This window comes from Lactuca saligna, chromosome 1 (assembly GCF_052625555.1).
Source record: "Lactuca saligna cultivar CGN05327 chromosome 1, ASM5262555v1, whole genome shotgun sequence".
NCBI classification, from domain to species: Eukaryota; Viridiplantae; Streptophyta; class Magnoliopsida; order Asterales; family Asteraceae; genus Lactuca; species Lactuca saligna.
This window is the reverse complement of record NC_136417.1, coordinates 159,844,656-159,858,601: the sequence shown is the minus strand read 5'-3', so window position 1 is coordinate 159,858,601 and position 13,946 is coordinate 159,844,656.

Below are 13,946 nucleotides of genomic sequence, written 5' to 3'. Positions count from 1 at the left end.
TAAGTTGTCTAAATTAAAACCTTTTAATCACAAATATAAATTTTCAAAACTCGAGGGTAAGTTTTAAACATTTTAAAACATGGAGGATCAAATAACAAATAATTCCAATTAACAATTAATATCCTAATTATCTTTATTTGATTTATCCAAGATTTCTTTTAAGATAATTATCAAAATAATTAATCAATTATCATATAAGGAAATTAAATATTTTATTAGATGATAAATATCTTTAATTAGATCAAGATTATAGTCATATATATCAAAAAAATCAGATTAGGGTTAATCTAATATGATTAAGGTAAGTTTCCATAAGATAAACATGAAAAAATCCCGGTTTTGCCTAATGCTGACGTCTGGACTCGCCGAGTACACAAAGGGACTCGCCGAGTCAGGCCTACTCGCCGAGTCCACTTTGGAACTCGCCGAGTCCATGACTCAGAAACCCAAAAAACGAATTTTGCAGGTTTGTTTCAGTTAATCAAGTAACAATTTAAAGAAACCCAAGCTAGGCTCTGATACCACTGATGGGTTTTAGCCATAAGAACTTTCCTATGTGCGCATGCAAAACCCTAATGCTCGGATCTAGGCTTTCTAATTAAACATGCTTTGAGTCCAAGACTTCTAATGGCTAATTAGGTTAAATAACAACATTTAAATAGATCTAGAATCATACCTTTGGATTCCTTGTTGATCTTGTTGTCTTGGAGCTTCTAGAGTCACAAATGTCACTCCTCTAATGGCTTACAAACACCAATAGCAAGTAAGATGATTTAGGAGAGAGGAGAGGGGAGGAATTCGGCCAGAGTATCTCTACTTTAGATGATGTGTCAAATTCCCTCACCCCTAGGGTCTATTTAAACTTGTAGACTCCTTAAGGATTGCAGCTTTAACCCTAATTGGATAACTTAGACTTTAAGTTGATCCATATCCTTTCCTTGATAACCTTATGGATGATTTTGGCTTATCCAAGCCCTAGAAATCGTCCATCCTAAATGGATAAGGATTTATAGTCTAAAGTGTAACTATCAAACAATTGACAGTTTATACCCTCTTATTTAATTAATCTCTTTAAGTCACAAAATTAATTCCAATTAATCTATGACTTATATTAATCAAATAACCATATATTATTCCTTATAATATTTACTCTCTCTTAACAAATCATCCATCAAGTTTATATGGTGAAGGCAACCCAAAAGGACCATGCACAACCGGGTCAAATACTTGCCTAATATAGTTGCAGCCTTAGACACTATTCCAACATGTACTCCACAGGACCAATCCTAGGAAGGATTTCAAATGATCCTATGTATCTCGGATACAACTTTCTAAGCTTTCCAAAGCGTATCATGCCTTTCCAGGGTGAGACCTTCAACAGAACACGGTCTCTAACCTAGAACTCCAAGGGTTTACATCTCTTATCGGCATAGCTCTCTTGTCTGTCTCGTGAGGCTTTCAATTGTTCCTAGATTTGTACGATCTTTTTTATGGTTTCACGGATGATCTCTGGGCCAGTGAGAGTGCTGTTAAGGACTTGCCCCTTGACTAGTTGTGTGCCACCAACGTCAACCCAACAGAGATGGGATCTGCACTTGCGGCCGTAGAGGGCTTCAAAAGGCGCAACCTTGATACTGGTATGGTAACTGTTGTTGTAGGAGAACTCAACCAAGTCTAAATGGGTGTCCCGTGACTTACTGAAGTTAATGACACATGCTCTCAACATGTATTCCATGGTCTGGATGGTCCTCTCACTCTGATTGTCTATCTGAGGATGGTCAGTTATGCTCGTATCCAGCTTAGTTCCAAGAGCCTTCTGCAATGACTGCCAAAATCTTGAGGTGAACCTGCTACCTTGCTCGGAGATAATGGACATTAGCACATCGTGCAGATGAACTATCTCTTGGATATAGATCCATGTAAGCCTTTCCATATTGAAAGCTTCCTTGATTGGCAGGAAGTGGGTGATTTTTTTCAATCGGTCTACTATTACCCATATGGTACTGTACCCACTCAGAGATTTGGGTAATTTAGTGATGAAGTCCATAGTAATCCTCTCCCACTTCCACTCAGGTATCTCTGGCTACTACAGCAGACCTGAGGGCTTCTAATATACGACCTTCACCTTGGTGCAAGTTAGACACTTGCCGACGAAGGTAGCGATTTCCGTTTTCATGTTTGGCCACCAATATAGTTTCTTGAGATTGAGGTACATTTTATCCGAACCTGGATAAATGTAGTATTTGGTCTTGTGTGCTTCGTTCATGACAACCTCCCTGCATCCTCCAATCTTTGGGGTCATGATCCGGTTCATGAAATAATAGACTCCGTCTCCCTTGATCTCTAACGTCTTTTCCATCCCCCTCAAGGCTTCTTCCGACATGTTCTCTGGCTTCAAGGCTTCAAGTTAGGCCTCTTTGATTTACGTGGATAAGTGGGAATGGGTAGTCATTATCAGCTCCTTCACTTTCCGACCTGAGCATTTCTTCTGGCTAAGGGCATCTGCCACCACATTGGCCTTGTCGGGATGATAGTGTATTTCGTACTCATAATCACTGAGTAGCTCTACCCATCGTCGTTGTCTCACGTTCAGCTCCCTTCTGGTAGAAAATATGTTGCAGGCTTTTATGGTTAGTGTAAATAGTGCACTTGGTTCCGTAGAGATAATGTCTCCATATCTTTAATGCGAAGACCACAGCTCCCAACTCTAAATCGTGAGTTCTATAGTTGATTTCGTGTGCTGTCAGTTATCTTGAGGCATAAGTGATAACATTTCCTCGCTACATGAGCACACAGCCTAAGCCCTGATTGGATGCATCATAGTAAACAACGAAGTCCTCCATCCCTTTGGGCAAAGACAGGATAGGTGCGCTGCATAGGGTCTGCTTCAATGTTTGGAACGTAATGTCTTGTTTCTCACTCCAACAACAGGGTACACTTTTCTAAGTTAAAATGGTTAAGGGTTTGGCAATCCTGGAGCAATTATGGATAAACCTGCGATAATAGCCAGCGATGCCCAAGAATTGACGGATTTCTTTGGGTGTCTTCAATGCTGACCAATTCACAATCGCTTTGATCTCGGAAGGGTCTATGTGTATGCCTTCCTTGCTTACAACATGACCAAGGAAAATTAATTTTCGTATCCATAATTCGCACTTGGAAAATTTCGCGTATAGCTTCTCCGCCCTTAGAGTTTCCAACACTAACCTCAAGTGTTGTCTATGATCTTCCTCACCTCAGGAATAGACAAGTATATCGTCAACGAACACTATTACGAACTTGTCAGGAAAGGACTGCACACCCGATTCATCAGGTCCATGAATATTGTCAGTGCGTTAGTTAGGCCAAAGGGCATTACTACAAACTCGTAGTGACCATATTGAGTCTAAAATGTTGTCTTGGTAACATCACCTTCATAGACTCATAGCTGATGGTATCCTGATCAAAGATCTATTTTCGAGAAGTAGCTGGCTCCTTGAAGTTTGTTGAAGAGGTTGTCGATTCAAGGAAGGGGATAATGATTTTTGGTAGTAAGCTTGTTCAGTTTACGATAGTCAATGCACATCCAAATATATCCATCCTTCTTTTTCACAAACAAGACTGGGGTTCCCCAAGGTAAGGAGCTTGGTCTAATGAATCCTTTGTTGAGGATCTCATTGAGCTAGCTGGATAACTCTTGCATTTCTGTTGGCGCTAGACGGTATGGGGATTTAGCTACGGGGGTAGCTCCGGGGATTAAATCAATTTGGGACTCGACTTGGCGCGCGAGAGGAATTCCATGAAGCACTTCAGGAAAGACATCAGGAAAATTGCAGACTTCGGGGATGCTCTCGAGGTCTTTAACTTCCTGCTTCTCGTTAATGACATGGGCTAGGAATGCTTGACATTCCTTTTGCAGAATTTTTTGAGCTTTGATGCACGAAATGATATGGAGGGTTGAGCTGAGTTTATCACCATAGATCATGAGAGCTTCGCTAGAGGGAAGATTGAGACGTATAGCTTTCTCATAGCAAAGGATATCAGCACGATTGGGGCTAAACCAATCCATGCCAATGATGACATCAAAGCTTTTTATGGAAACTAGCATAAGGTCGATGGGAAAGGAATGGTTGTTAAGGGTAAGGGTACAACCTATGAATACGTCATTAGTGCTTTCTTTCTTTCTGTTAGCCATCTCAACAATAAATGTTTCGGTTAAACGTTAGGGTTTATGTTTGAGAAGTTGTTTGAATGCATTACTAACAAAACTTCTCTCTGCAACATAATTGAAAAGAATGCATGCATAAGAGTTGTCAAGGAGGAACGTAACCGAAATAACGGTGGGAGTTGCAACTGCCTCCTCATGGTCCATCGCTAGCAGTCTCCCCGCACTACCAGTTGTTATTGTCTTGGGGTAGTTTTTCTTGTAATGTCTGATCTCCACACAACCATAACAGGTTTGACCCACGCCCACTCCAGAGACCTGGTTAGTGAGTTGGACTTGTGTCTTGCAGCCTCGAGCTGTGTGACCCTTCTTGCCACAGTTGTTGCAGAGCATTTCACGGCATGGGCTGGGATTATGATGATAATTACATTTGTTGCACCGAGGAAGGGTACCAACATATCTACTGGTAGGTTCTTGAGTTGCAGGAGGAGCGGGAGTAGTAGCAGCATGAACTGCCACCGTTTGCTTTTTCTTTGAGGGCTCCCGCGAAGTCTCTCCCTTTCACTGCTTCCAAAACTTATTATTCCCAACACTTGCCTTTGCTGGTTCGGGAGTGACTGCCACCTTATCAAGATCCACCCCGTGATCTATCAATGTATGTGCTAGGCACTTGGCGCTATCAAAAATGGTAGGTTTAGTAGCCAAGACATTTCCTTGGGTTGGGGCCGTCAAACCCCATATGTATCTCTCTATTTTCTTACTTTCTGGGGTGACCATTCTCGGACAGGGGAGAGCCAGATCGCAGAATCTAGTTGTGTAGGAAGCAAAATCGGAATCCTTCATCTTCAAGTTCCATAGCTCGTGCCCCAGTTTCTGCATCGCACCCCTTGGGCAGTATTCTATAAGCATGATTTGTTTCAAACTTTCCCAACCCATGGCATTTTCCACTAGTAGGGCTAGGGATTTAACTCGACTATTCCACCAGTTCAATGCTCTGTCAGTGAAAGTGCAAGCGGCAAATTTTACTTTGTTGGCTTTAGAACAAGAACAAATTTCGAAGATGGATTTGATTTTGTCGAACCATCAAGTCAGAGAAATAACACCTCCATTTCCATCAAAGGATGTGGGTTTTGCATTCATGAAGTCTTTATAGGAGCACTCCTTCTAGTGTCCTTGGCTTCGATCAAGATTGAGGGGCTGGGAACCACTCCCTGACCCGCTAGAGCCGCCAGCATTTATTTGCGACATAGCGGCAGCCATAGCGGCTGTAACAGCTGCCTGAAACACGGCAGGATCGAACTGAGGAGGGGGCGGCGTCGGATCTGTTAGGGTATTGTTGTTCTTTTTGTTAGGTCTTTTCTTTGGAGGCATCTTGTTCTAAAAGTAATCAGGAAGAAGAGCATGATAAGTCCCCTGGATGTTTTAATCAATACGTATGAAGATATATCTCAGCCTGATAGATAGAGTGTTCTACTAAGCGATAAAAAGGAAAAGTTACTAATGCAACTACATTATCGCTAAAAGGAATGAGTAGAAACACTTGGAAATCAATCTTTGCAATGTATTTGACTCAAGTTAAATACTCCTATAGTATTTTTTTTTTAGTTGTATGTTTTGTTATATCGATATCGTGTGGTATAAATACTTGGTAAGTTTTAGGTTTGCTGCAACACCACAATCACTCCCAAGCACATGTTGGTCATCTCTTAAATAAATACAGTTGATCAGGCTATATTGACCCTAGACAGGATTACATAACTGCCCAGGTTTAACCGCAGTGTCCAATATCCAAATACTTCTATTTTCTTCTACTCATGATATTGTTTCTGGTACGTATGTATACTTGTATACTTCTTGTAAAATACTTATATTTTACAATACTTTTAATTCAATGTGCTTCGTTCCTTTAGTGTGTATAGTGGTAAACCATGTAAGGTTTGATATACTTAGTTCAGTATAAACAATAGCTCTGATACCAACCTATCACACCCCTGAACCGTAAAAACAAATGGCGGAAACGTCCGGAGGTGGATGACATCATGCGTAGTATCACAACAACTGCTTCATAGTAATAAAAGTAAACACGGCCATTCCATTCCATATAAATATTCACATCTGTTTGAAAAAATACATAGTTTATATACACTAGTATTTGACAAAACTAAAAGAAGATATCCAAAATGCTTCGTCTTCTCTAAAAGCTGACAAGAGTACCTTTCTATTGATGTCCTGAGAATACACGTGGTTTTGAAAATGTATCAGCATAAAGCTTGTAAGTTCATAAGCATAATTTTGTAATGAAAACTAGTCACTGAATTTGTATAAATAATTGATTTTCATTATATGTAAAGTATGATTATAATTGAAACCCTGGATACCACTAGTATAAGAAGTATGTTTTGTTTTGAAAACCATGGATACCGCCAGCATGTAGTGTACTAAGGTTTGGTTTGGGAGAATCTCTTATTTTCCCTGGTATGCATGTGTTTGTTACTTTAATGACTCAAAAATTGTAAGGCATAACTATTGCACTTATGTTATTAAAGAAATTGTTCATGAGAAGTATATTATTACGTAAAAGTGTCGAACTATTGGCGAGTTTTATGACCAGACTTAAACTTGATACGATGTGAAACGGACGTCAATAACCTTTATTACATTTTTCACCCGTAGACCTGCCAGTCCGACTGTAGCTAGCAGCAAGGTGTGGGATAGTTAATCCTATATAGATCTATACATAAAAGCCACGTTCTCCCAGGAGGAGACTCTGGTTCATAAGGGTTGTCCTAAACCTAAGTAAATGTTGGAAGTGTCTAAGGACTTGTCTCCCAATTATGCTAACAACTTTGCAAGTAATAATATATAAAGCGTTAAGTTCTTTCGTATGTGAATTCAATGTATGTTTTGTAGAGTAAAAATAATTATACTAAAATAATTATTTACACTTATGCCCTCATAGTAATGTATGTTATAAACTAAATATGTCATAGTTTATGTATTCAACCGTGTAGTAGTTTGCATTTGTAAAACTGGTAATGAAATCCCCAAATTATACCCATTATAGTTTAATTGTAATGTTATGTTCATGAAATGTTCAGAAAACTATGCAATTCAATTTAGAAAACGTCCCTTATGCTCCGCATAATACAAAAGGGATTAAGTATCTAAACACTTTAAGAAAACCGATAATTTGTATAAATTGCATAAGTTTTGATCCATTGAAAACCTTTATGTTTGGCTTGTATTCCCCCTTGAAAACATTTAAAAACCATGAAAGCATAGGGGTATGAACTCACAGTTTGACGTGGGATTCGAAGGTGAGTCGATAGGAATGTTGAGTGTCAAATGAAGCCTCGGACACAAATAGATCCTGTTCAACATATAGAAGCATATATATATATATATATATATATATATATATATATATATATATATATATTAGATGAGGGCATAACACTATTTGTTATGGAAGGAAACCATCTTAGGGACTAGGAAACACTTGGAAATAAATTTTAGAATCACATGTGATTGAAGGAGAGGAATTTTCAGCCGTAAAAAGGGGTGTACAGTCATGGGTTTGCGTCCCAATGGGATTTTTAGCCCAAGAGTTTGTGACCCAAGTTTTTGCGGTCCATGGGTTTACGGCCCACGGTTTACAGCCCAATGGTTATACAACCCATGAGTTGTGTACGGCCCTACACATGGGTTTACGGCCATAAACCTTTCGTGATTTTGTCTTTTGGGTCGATTTCTAAGTGAAAATTAAGGATTTCTAGTAGATATCAAGCATAGGAAGTAGTTACTTACTATTAGGAAGCTTGGAATGACGTTTTTAGCCACCAAGAACTAGTGTGTGTTCTTGGTGTTCTTGGTGAGAGAGAAGATCTAAACAAGGATGAGACTAATGAGATAGGAACATGGATTCATCACTAGATAAGAGATTGAAATACAATCAAGATGGAGAATCACTTACTTTCTTGAGGATCCTTGAGGAAAATCCATGGATGTAGAGAAAGAGTAGAGAGAGAAAGCCTTTGAAGTGAGTAAAGTTTGAAATGAAGGCTTAGCATCCCTTATATAGGGGTGAGTTTTCGGCTAAAGGGGTGGGTAGGGGTGTACGGACGTAAACTCGAGTTTGCAACCGTACACTCCTATCGAAGGGGTGTTTTCCCAAGATGCTATGATATGATTTGGAAAATCTCGCTCTCGAACCCAAACCTCGATTGTACTGAGATTAGAATATTCAGTTAGACCCAAAATAATACTAAAAAGAGCAAAAATAATTCTGAATCGATTGATTTTAAACAGTTCGCAGAAAAAAAAATCGGGTTGTCACACAACTAAATAAAGAATTAAATAAATTGTACCTTAGAACCATCAGGTGTTATATTTTTTATTTCAAATGACCCAAAAATGGCTCATTGACGTATGACTATTCCAAAAAGCCAAGTTTTTTTTTTTTTTTTTTAATTCTTGAAACCTCCATTTTCTCCCATGCCAAAAAGCAATTTCATAAGAACTTTTCAAGAAGCTAAAAACTTTTGAACTTATTGACTTTTTGAAAAATTAAATAATTTAATGAGTTAATTTAATAACAAATCCCAAACACCCACTAAATGTCTTTTTTTATCTGCAATGAAGTTTAGTTTCAATAATTTTCAGCCAAGGCGATTCATGCATTGTATCAACAACCAACCCACAAAAGTTTCTCAATCTTGTCATTACATATCCAAAGGGAGTTCTTTCTAGTTCTCTTTATTTTATTTAGAGCTTAGTTATTTATTTATGTATTGAGTGCATTGTATAATGAAGTTGTGGGGTATGGGGATTGGAATTATGATAGTGCATGCTAGATGAAAAATTGGGTCTAAAGGTTTTAAAAGTTTTATACTATATTTTTACCAAATAAATGATAAATTTAGTTTCCAAGCTTATAATATAGTTTATGTTATTTGTAAAAAAAAATAATAAGTTGTGGAAAAAGAAAAAAAAGTTGAAAAACAAAAATCAAGAAAAAAAAGAGTCCTTTAAAAAGAGTTAATAAAGAAAAAATGTCAGTAGTTAGTAAAAAACTCTAAGTTTTCAATCAATAAAAATTTGATAAGTACGAATATCTCATAAAATAAGTCAAATTGTACAAGTACTAAAAGATCAAATGTTAGCATAACTTGCGAAGCCAAAGTCTTACAATTTTATTTCTTTTCTTCTTTTTTATTTTAAATTGAGTATAGGATCTTCGAAAATATAATATGACTTAAAATAAATCTAAGTTTGGTTAAGGGAAAGCAAAGAATAAGTGTGGAGTATTTTGATATTACTTATATTAGTCATATATTTTGGGGCAATTGTCTTAATATTTAGGGTTTAATTAATATAACTTAATAGAAAAGATAGTTAAACATAGGAAATTTTGTGGCTTGAAGAGAAAGCAAGAATCTAGAGCTAATGTTGAGGTGATAAGGGCTTGAAAACAAGAAACAACCAAAATTTCATGGCTTGAAGCAAAAGGAAGAATCTAGAGTTAATGTGGAACATATACAAGAAGGAAAAACAAGAAACAACCAAAATCACGTTGCGACAAGAACATGGTCGCGTTGCGATCCGCAAAAATCAAGAAAATGTTATAATAAAGAAGAGATCTAGACCAACTCGGAAGCAAATAAGGGTTAGAGACGCGACATGAAAGCCTACGTGCCGCTAAAACGTTAATTCTAGAAATATCAGATTTTACAACTGTAATTTGGTGTGCAGTCAAAGGAAAAATTCTGGTTTGATAAATATTCGTCTAAGAACACTTTTTGGTTGGTTTGAAGGATAAAAGACATGATTGGAACATCTTTTTGAAGATCAAAGCTTGGAAATGTTAATTAATCACTCAATTTGTTTTACATATTATGTTTAACCATAAATCAATGATTGTTTTATGTATTTCAGTAGAGATTATCGGCTAAAACCCTTCTACATCTACTTAGATATAGATTGTGACAACCCGAAATTTTCATTCGTACAAACCCTATAGTCAAGCACTTCAATTAAAACTTAAATACTTTTCTGCTAATTTTTAGCCGGTTTAAAGTCAGTTTGAGTGTTTTTAATAATTATTCTTGAAATGAACGGATTAAAGGAAGTAATTTCTAGGATATCGGGGTACCAATGAAACAATCAACACCTTCGTTAGGTGTTCACGGCCAAACAAAAGGGGTTTGTGTAGTGAAAAAGAACATGGTTTGGCATGCAGAATTAAATCTTGCACAATTGAACATGGTGATTTGGGTGTTCAAGAGATGTATTGATTGTATATGGTGTTACACAAAAATGATCTAGATCTAGACTACATAAATAACACACACTTACACACTCAAATTTTACATCTCCCAACCATACCTCTACAAGTGGACAAACCCAACTTATATAGAGGTGTTTACATGTCTCCCTCTCACTCTCACTAACACATGTGTCAAAAGGCAAATACTCCACATACAACTGGGTTTTACAAAAGTCAAACATTTCCAAAGTCAATCATGAATAACTTTGCACCCCAACATTCTCCCCCTCAAAGTTAGGAATGAATGACCTTCTTCAAATCTTCAAAAGTCGAGCAACTACGTGGTTCGAGCCTTAAATGTGACACATGTTGAAACGAACTTCAATCTTCAATTCTTCCATGATTCTTCAATTTCGGCTCTAGGATGTGAGACCATACAATCCGAACAGGAAGGAATGATTATCTCCAAATAATCACCCAAAAGTTGTGCATAAAAACACACACCAAAAATATTTAATAAACCAAACCCATTTCGAATACATCACTTCCGAACTTCCAGTTGCATCATCTCATAAGCTTCAAAACTTCAAGATCACTTCGGTCTTCAAATCCGCATAATATGAACAATTCAAGTTCGAATTTCCATATAAAACTTCTCACCCTTTTTATAATCAAATTTTGATTATAAAACTCCAAGGAAAAAGAACGTGCTCTATTTGGAATTTTTCGTGTCAAAACTCCCTTAACATGTAGCATAAACTTCGTTCTTCAATCCGGAAAATCCAAAAAATATTAAATTTTTATCTTCGTTCACGGATTTCCTTTGACAAAATTTCTCAAAAATGGGTAGAAATTTTCAATTTCAAAATTCTGCAGTGACCCATTCGCCCAAAACAACAAAATATGCAAAACACTCCCCCTTTTTCAAATCTGGGTAGAAAGCATCATTTTGCACAAACTGCAGGGGCCTGAAATGTACAATCTTCAAATTCTAGCAAAAATTAGTCCTTTTTCGAATTTGGGTGCAAACTGCAAAAAATTCGAAGTCTCAGGGACTATTTTCGAAAATTCTGGGCTTGTGCACAAATCATACGAAGCATGCCCAAAATATTCGAAGCCCTAAAATTTTTTCGAATTTGGGTGAAAACTGCCAAAAAATTCGAAACTTGAGTTAATTTGAGAAGTATCAAATATTCGAAGGTTCAGCGGCTGATTTCGTAAATTCTTAAATCCTTCGAATGAATGTTCAAATACCCCTTCATATGAAATTCACCATTATACCCTTGGTATGAAATACACTTCATTTACTCTGACCCCTTCATTTCTTAATCACCAAAAACCCTTCGATCATTCATAAACACAGAGACAATTCGTTTAAATCACATTCTTACAGTTTTCGTACAAAACCTAAACAAACACCCTTCGTTCATTTAAACAAGCCTTTGCTTTTAATACACAAACCAAATCATCAATCATACTTGAACCCTTCGTAAATCAACGATCAAAATCCTTCGTATATTCAAAATCCAAACCTAAATCAAGTAATTCTTCAATCCAAAATCAACCATCAAATTTTCGAAATCAAAAGAATCTGACTCCATATTTGTTCCTGTCGATCACGAACCAACATTTAAAAAATAAACGACTCCAATTCATTGAATGTGAAACCCAACATCTTTCCAAGTCGACATCTAATATGCAAACCCAGCAATCTCGTGATCTGCTATCAATTTATAACCATCTTTCTAGTCGAAATCAAGATCACTCCCAATTTCTTCGTTAGCATTCAAGCCAAATCAGTTTGTTCCTAAGCCATCTCCTTTGAACAATGATTAGCAATACCAAATCAAAATCCCAAACATATTTTGATCGATTTTCATATATGATTTCAAGATCTGGCTTTGACTTTTTCATAGAATTCTCAAAACATTGAATCGATACATATCAGATTCGACATCTTAATTCCTTATCAAAGCCAAAATCAAACAAAAAATCGATTCACATTTCCCAAACAGATTTTCAAAAGAAAAAAACCTTTGATCTGAATCGATCTTGTAAATCGATGCAAGCAAAGAAATCAAATAATCATATAGAAACTATAATCGATTAATAACATCTGAGAAAAATTGATCAATTAATTGACAACAAAGTTGCTTACGAATATGATTATACAATGAACATCGTATACGTACAAGTTGAATGAAGAACAACAAAATACTTCGACTGAGCATTATAATACGATGGGCTTAACTTTTTTAAGATATACGATTGAAATTAGATGTTGGGCTTAACCATTTAAATGAACAATAAACATTCCAATTTTGGACTCAATGGAATCAGACATGAACAGTAGAAAATCTTGGATTTGGGCTCACAATGAAGATCAGATGAATTTTGTGTAACTTCGAATACGACCAATATCAATTCCAAAAATGAATCTACATAATGTTTGAATAAAATCTTGATTTAAACAAACAATTTCAATTGAAAATCATATTGAACAACAGATATGAGATTCGATCAGACATGATCAACAAAAGAATTATTCGATCACAACAAATGGGTTTTTCAAGAAAAAATTGATCCAATGAGTCAAACGATCAAAAATCAAGAACGCAACACACGATTCAATGAGATTAAGAGAGATCATAGAGAGAGACTCACCAAAATTTATCAAATTTCAACAAAAGTTGCTAAATCGAGAATCGTTTTTAAAAAATCACCTTGATCTTGAAGACCCTCTTTGATACCAATTATAGTAACAAAGAACATTGTTTGGCATGCAAAATCAAATCTTGCACAATTGAACATGGTGATTTGGGTTTTCAAGAGATGTATTGATTATATATGGTGTTACACAAAAATTATCTAGATCTAGACTACATAAATAACACACACTTACACACTCAACTTTTACATCTCTCAAGCACATCTCCACAAGTGGACAAACCCACCTTATATAGAGGTTTTTAGATGTCTCCCTCTCACTCTCACTAACACATGTGTCAAAAGGCAAATACTCCACATGCAAGTGGGTTTTACAAAAGTCAAACATTTACAAATTCAATCATGAATAACTTTTCACCCCAGCAGTTTGGATTGTGAACTCCCTTAAGGCTGCAAACTCATGCCTTAGGCATGAGTTTACTCTTCATTCTCTCATTCTTCAACTTCCCACCTCAAGAACTCTCACCATTCTCTTTCAAATATCATCCCACCCTTCTCCCGATCTTCCGAAAACGTAAGTGTTTCTTAACTTGATTTGTTGTTATAACCTAACATCTAGTTGTAATACATCATTTCATCCATTCATTCTTGGTTTCACTTAGATCTTCAAGTGTTCTTCAAAACACCAAGAACACACACTAGTGTTCTTGGAGCTTAAATACCCAATCAAGCTTCTATCTTGTAAGTACACTTGTCCTAGCTTGTTTTGTGCTTGAATGATCTTGTTTACACTTAGAAAACACCAAGAAATTATAAGATCAAAGGTGTTTACGGCCAAGGAATGTTCTTCGGCCGTAAACCCTTATAGTT